We start from the raw sequence: 7,878 nt of genomic DNA, 5'->3' as shown, positions 1-7,878 counted from the left end.
TATAATATCTTATTCCAAGAAACCAATATATAAATAATTTTATCCATACACTTAATCGATACACATAACCTTTCAAAAAGACAGATAACCTTTCAAAAGATTATAATTTTTGTTGCGATAGTTCATCATAACAATTTATGATACGAACCTCAGTTTTCTGTATTATGTTAGGGAGAAATAAAGTTAACTTATTAATTACACAAAAAAATTGTGGTCCTATAAAATGGTACTTTATATAAGCAATGACTAGAAAAATGCATTTTATCGGTTATTTATAACTAATAAATGAATAAAATATATATTTAATTTAAAATAAAAAATAATAGTAATATATTTTTTTTTGAGAGGGGTTATGGGCATCAACTGCTATGGTCATTAGCCCTTTTCCCAAACAAAAAAAAGGTAAAAATATATTCTTTTCCTTCCTGATAAAATCGCTAGCGAACTAGTCAGAAGACTAATTTTGTTAGACAGATCATCCAAAAATAGACTTATAGAACATCAAAAAATCTAAAAAGAGTACAAGATGACAAGGCTCTATAAGGTGATAAATGGTTTTTAAATGGATTGCCATTCAAAAACACACAATCCATTTCTAAAGAAATTTTGTAAAATCTATCAAAACAGCTGCAAAAATCATACATTATTAAAAAATTTATCCTTTCATTAAATTCATCAAGAGCTCATAAAATTATATTCTGACTTTCTATCACCTAAAATTACCCTTAGGACACCGTTTTTTTCATCTCCGTGATGGCCCCCACCTCGAATTCCAGGATATCTGAGGACTCATAGATAATTTCTGATTCTCTACAGTAAATTACAGAGGATGTTTTGCTGCTGGCATCAGATGAAACCAGCTCAGATGGTACGGTGAGCATTCATCAATCGAGACTGTGTACTTCCTACTATAACATGTAAGGTAGCTGAAATATCCCCCTCTCACTTAAAGGCCTCTGTGCTTTCAGGGTCTTCATTGTTGACTATAAAATATCCTCTTTTTCTAATACCTATATCTCTTTCTTAACAGTTCCCTGATCAGGGATTTTTTCAATTTTTACTTTGACTGTTTTGGTTTCTCTTTCTTTCACCTTAATCCTCAGTAGAGAAGAACACTTCACTTGTTTATTCACATTGTTGTTTCTTTACCGGTTTTGGGCTGTCTTCTCTGATTGGTCGTTTATTACATTTCTCGTTAATAATATGCTCAACCATACTGGCTAAAGCTGGTGCTAACTATGAAATCACATTTTTTGTCTTGAAAGATGTTGCAGGAGCTGCAGCAACCTATGCATAAGATATTACCTTCGACAATCTACTTTGAACAATTTTCTTAGCTTCAAAGAAGCTAATCTGGTGAATGATCTTTACTTCTTCCTTATATGATGGACAGTTCTACAAGATAATGAAGTGATGGCTATGGCAATTTACACAAACAGGTGGATCCCTATGCGGATTCTCTGGATGCAGGGATCACCAGAAGTACAGATGCTTGCACAACATACCACTGTATGTCCAAATCTTTGACATCTAAAACATCAAAACAGAGTTGAGATAAATGGACATACACCTAATCTGTGAAATCCAGCCTTTATTTTCTCCAGACACTGGCTTATTGAAGGTCAGAACATGTGCTGCGGAGGATACAACTTCTACAACTCATCATATGTTTAATCATTGACACGCAACCACTCCTTGTTCATGAAGTTCTTCAACGATTTCCTCTTCGGTACAGTTCTGCAAGTCCCTACACGTAACAGCATCCTTAACATATCTTGAGGAATAATTTCAATGTAATAACACTCCAGTTTTCTTCGCCTTGAGTAAGTGTGAAAATTGTAAATTCTTAATGGTTTCAACAAACAGTCCAATAACCAGTTGTCCAGCATTTTTCGTGATGACTCAAGCTATTACAAATGGACTAATCCTGCCAAAATCTCCTTTTATCCTTTTGTTTACCAAATATTTTGGTGTAGCTGCGCTGCCTTTTGGTCGAACCGTCTTTTCTATATTTGTAAGCTCTACACTCTTCCTTAGCTTCGGTTACGAAAACAAAGGCTCTCCTGGACGAGGGTTTTTGTGTGGTCCCTATGCCACAGAAATCATGGAAGTTGACTTTCCACGGTTGAAGTGACGCCAATCAATATGTCGCAAGTTGCGGGCGGAAAGACGGTTGAAGATGCCCCGGATCACTGATCCTGCCTGGGTTCTCCCCGTCAGCCGCCTCCCACTGATTTAACCCGGGCCGGAAAGTCGGGTACTACATAACCCGCTGTACCGACAACCCAGAGCTCGCACGAAGCAGTAAGGACTCTGATACATTTACCCGTTGAGCGGTGCAAGACTTTGGCAAACAACACTCATATCAGCTCATCCTCGACCCGATTTCCACCACCGGAAGGAGGGATAAGCGGATCACAGTCATGTCGGGAGACATGACTGTGATCTTTCTCCCGACATCGACATCGATTCCGCTCCATCGATGTTCTCCCGACATCGGTTTCGCTGCAAGCAGCGAGCACAATCGCGACCAGCTCGGACAGAACGGGACAGCTGATCCCGTACTCTACAGAGAAGCTCCTGAGCAATACCTTTGTCCTGTTGGCTGACACAAGTGAAAGAACAGAAGTACCATGTCGTTGCCCGCCAAGGACCAGTGCGTAGATGTAATTGCACGGGTGTGGGGTTGGATTTTGTCCGGAGATTTATTATAATTATTATTTTTTACGTTATATTAACATCGACTTCTAAAGCCATTAGTCCTCATCACATTGTTTAAAAAAGGATTAAATCACCAGCAGGATCGTCAGATATAAGATTGTATAGGGCCTTACATTTTAATAAAACACAAAAATAAACGTAACGTGAAACATTTAAACAAAACGCACACTGACGAGTTCTCATTGTAAATCCGTTCTTGAAAAGTACGGTCGTTCATGCAAAGTAATTCCGGTAAATTTCCGCAAATGAACCATTCATGTAGTTGAAGCATTATTTCATGACGCTAAGTCATATCAAAAGTCTTCTGCAGATAGAAGAAGACTCCCGACACAGTGTTACCTAGTGATGAAACTGTTGTATATAGTATTTTCTAAATTGATCATTTGGACAGTAATTGGATGTTACAGTCGAAATCCCACTTTTTGCGAGGATAAAAAACCTTCTCTTTCTAAAATACAAATGAGGCGATTATTTTTCATTGTTTCGAAAATTTTCCAATAACACCCGTCAAGGAAATAGGACGGTATCTAGTAGAATCGGACAGATTTTTATGATTTTTTTTTCTGGAATTGGAACAGTGTATGCTTTCTTCCACTGCCGCGAGTACATTCCATCCCGCCGTATCTGATTATATAATTCTAGCGCAATCTAAGTTTTGCAGCGGTGCTGTATTTTGTCCCGTCAGGTACTGTATTGCTGGTCTTTTACAACGCTTTCACAAATTCGTCAATTTTGAAAGATACATTATAAGAAAATTCAATTCTAATCTGTTGACTGATGTCACATGTACACTTATTTCAGTTTTTGTACTTTCTATGAATTTTATATTAAGCTTTCCATATTTTATTGCTATATTAATAACTAAGTAATTAGAATGTTGGATGAACGTGTAAATTTTACGATAATACGTACTGAACAAAGGAATTATAATTTAATCTAGGAAAGCAGCCTCCACTTATTCTACTGAATATTTGTACTTTGTGATTGTATTCTCTTACTCGTATGATTAGGTTAAATTACTAATGCCTCGAGTTTCATCGATTTGTAGTTTTAATAATTTGGAATGACCTTTCCTAACAGTCCAAACGGTAATTTCATTCTAATACACTATCCTGTTTTCAAAATTCTCCTATAAAAGTTATTTCAAAAGTCTTTGTTTTTCCTTTTAGTTTCTTTATTGTGTCACAATACAGGCTCACTCCATACAATAATTTTTTAACAATTTTATAATCTATATTTGATATCATCAGATTTTAGTTCTGCATGAAATCTCTTATCGATGGTGCTACTCTGGTCTTGATTTTTTCATTATCCAATTAACAATCAAAATAACAAGATTCTGCAATTCCTGATAAAAAAATAAATGAAATAAATAATAAATAAAACTCAGAGAAAATATCGGTGCTTTCATACTGTTTCAATGAATAATGTGTACTCAATGCTGTGTTAATTTTATACAACATAAATATTTAATTTCCAGCTGATTATGACTGGGAAATGCATTCCTAGAATAAAATTGTACTTTTTTAATAATTTAATTAAGTTATTTTATAATATAACATACAAGTGGTAGATTAAGTAATATTATTATTTAGATAAGTTTTTAACAAAACTTTTGGTGTATTATGTTCCATTTCAATATTTAATTTCACACTATTCTACTTTATTATTATCTAAATAAAGATTGCACAAAAACAAAATAGTATACATCTTGTCTCTTTTTCTCTCCTTTCTGAAATGCTTGTCATGTTTTTAAATATTTCACACCTATTTTTATCGAAAGATTTTAATCCATCAATCATTATTCCAGATGAATTTTTGAGTTATACAAATCTCATATAGGTAGCATTATTTTTTTACCTTCCACAATTGATCTTAGAATGACATAGTTAATATCCATGCTACCTTTAAAACTGAATTTGTCATCATCTACTACTTCATGTAATGTATCTGTCATATAATCATTTGTAAACTATCCTAATGGATTATTTCAATCGATGAGATAATTCAATTAATAATGTAGGAGTACAATAATGTACAATTACTTTTTCCTCCTTTCTTATATACAGTTAAATAATTACAGTCATTTTAAAATCTGTCAGCAGTTCTTCTGTGTTATGAGAAATTAATTTTTAACATAACCCTGCTTCTTTTAAAAATTTTAATGATATACCATCTACCTTTATTGCCTTATTCTTGTTTAAATCATTTAGAGTCTCATTTCAGAGAATTAACTCTTGAAATTACAATTTTTTTTTTCTTGCAGTATTTCATACCTCATCAGATAACTTTTCCTTTCTGTATAGTAACACCTCACCTTATCGTGACTAAAAAATTAAACGTGGAAGTAGATGCAAATAAAAAAAAAATTACAATTAGTTCAGGCAAAAAACCTTTAATGTAACACCAATTTTCAAAAGTAGTATAAATATTTTTAACATATCAGCCTATTTAACATTAGTTGTATATACAAAAATATTTTAACAATAAACAGTGTTCAAAGGATGCTGGAGGTATTTGACGATAAAAAAAAAATACTGTGGAAGCCCAGAAAAACTTGAAAAATGCACATTAAAAAACTACTTTGGTAAAAAGTCTCAATTTTTAAGTTTTTTCGAATTTATTCATAATGAAAATTTTAGTTAAAAAATACAAATACTATATCAGAAGAATTAACTATTACATTATTTTACTTATGATTTAATTAAAATTTTCCCTGATCTTATTTTATATCTGTATAAAATATACATTTACAAATGTTATAAAACAACTAAATTATTCTTGAACAAAAAAAAGTATATATATACACACATTTCTAGATATGTGACAAATACCCATCAATAGAGAAAATCAACAATTAGTTGATTTACATAATTACAAAATTATAAAAGAGATTTTGTACTGTCTCGTATAAAAGAAATTAAATTAAATGTAGAAGAATTGAAATTCCTTATTTGACACAGCATACAGTACTTAATACATAAGATATTAACAAATTTTCAACTATCAAAATAATTTTTTTAAATTATAAATTTGTAAATTTTGTTGTCGAGGGTTTATGTACATTACTTGACAACAGAAAAGGTGTAAAATAAAGAATTTTAAGATATATGTGTGTGTGTGTATATGTGTACACCCACACACGCATGTGTATGGTCATTAACCTGAAGATTTGGTTTGATTAAATCAGTTTCTGTACTCAAAATAAGAAGTAAAAAAAGACACTGTAACCCAACAGTAAAGAGCACAGAATCTTCAAGAGCATATCTGTATTATTTATTAGATCTTGTATCAAACTTGAAGGAAAAAAGAACATCTTTGTTTCATTCTTTTATAAGCGAAATAAAAAACTATTATGATTTTATTAATCTATTTCACACTTCATAATTAAAGGCATGTGATGTGAAATTGCTTCTTGATACTTGTAATACAGGTAACTATCTATAACTTTAAATGTTAAGAATAAGATTTTATTAAGATGTGGTCAGAACCACATTTTTTTTGTGAGCCTACAATAAGCACATCAGTAATACACAGTGTGTATCAGTAATACACAGTGTAAAGTCAAGGAAAAATGCTACTTCAAAAAACTAGGAGGGTATTTTCAGACTTCCTGATCCGGCTAGGTAAGAGAAACTTCAGAAGGACCTATTCTTTCAACAGGATTAATATGATTTTTCATTTTTAGCAGCAACTTAATACTAAGGGTTTAATCTGAGGTTATATTTGACATCAATCCCCAAGACTACAAAACATGTTCTAGTATACAAAACTTTGAATGGAAGCCTAAACATAGCTTTAGAGCGTTTCTTTCTGAAAGTATGGGGTTAAGCAAACAATACAAAAGTGAGCAGACTGATTTATGAGTATGTAATATGACTTATCAAGCGAGCCCTGAGGCATCCTATTCTTCTTTTAAAATAATACTGATTTTTTTGCATTAACATTAATAGTGAACATGGAGTAATTTGTACATTGTCAGCATAGAAAAAAAAATCAGCAGTATATTTTTTAATTTCATGTAGTTTTAATCCCCTATATCATCATACAAACTGAATATACAGCATAATTTTATCATTTATGCAGGTAAAAATCTCACTACAGTTATATGTGTTAAATTTATCTAATGTTTTACAAATAAATAAAATTTAAATTATTGTACGATATAACCAACCCCATTATATTTTTAAAATATTTGAAATAGAATTTTGTTCAGTCTGTTTAAAATGTCAGTTCGGTAAGTATAAGCACTATTTATGATGTTATATTACTTTAGTTTCCATTTTATGCTCCTGACAACTGTTACTTAATGATCATTATTATTTTATTTAAAAATACTTAAATAATTGATTAACATTATTTTTTAAATCAGTTTGTTTAGTTCAGATGTTCTCTTTACATTTTAATATTGAAATAGCAAGTGACTGCACAGAACTACAAAAAGGTAAGTAGTTTAGAAATCTGAGGTTCAAACACACTCCTAGTATGAGCAACTGTGCTTGAACCTCAGGTTTTTTTCACAAGAGCAACCTCCTCTTTTTCACCACAAAAGAGAGTACCTACTACAAAAAAGCACGACTATGTTTCCTTCAATAGATCAATACATTAAAGATTGTGCTTGAACCTCAGTCAATAAATCAATATATTAAAGATGATTGTGTTTGAACCTCAGGTTTTTTTCACGAGAGCAACCCCTTCTTTCTAGTTAAATTTTCACCACGAAAGGGTGTATTAGAAAAAAAATAATCAAATAATTTAAAATTTTATGAAATAAAAATAAATAAACTAATTATGAAGGTTGTTTTATTACTTTGCCGGTCAACGGTGGGTAAGCCACTATATTTTCATACATTAATAAACAATATGCAATTGTATTGGGTTTAAAATTCTCTTCAACTTCAATATTAATTTTCAGATCAATAACACCCATTTTTATCGATTCATCTTGTGAACAATCAACCACATATAGGGGATATTTGTTTTTATAACCTGAATATGTGTATGGTGAATCGGTCAATTTATAATATGATTGTTTAAAATCCACAAACCTCTTGTACATCAATATTCGATCCCCCTCTAAATCCTCAAACGGATAACAGTTTGAATTCATGAATACTTTAATATTATTAACGTTACACGAATCAAAATCTGACGCGT

This window comes from Lycorma delicatula, chromosome 10, assembly GCF_047948215.1.
Source record: "Lycorma delicatula isolate Av1 chromosome 10, ASM4794821v1, whole genome shotgun sequence".
Lineage (NCBI taxonomy): Eukaryota > Metazoa > Arthropoda > Insecta > Hemiptera > Fulgoridae > Lycorma > Lycorma delicatula.
Note: the sequence above shows the minus strand (reverse complement) of the source record.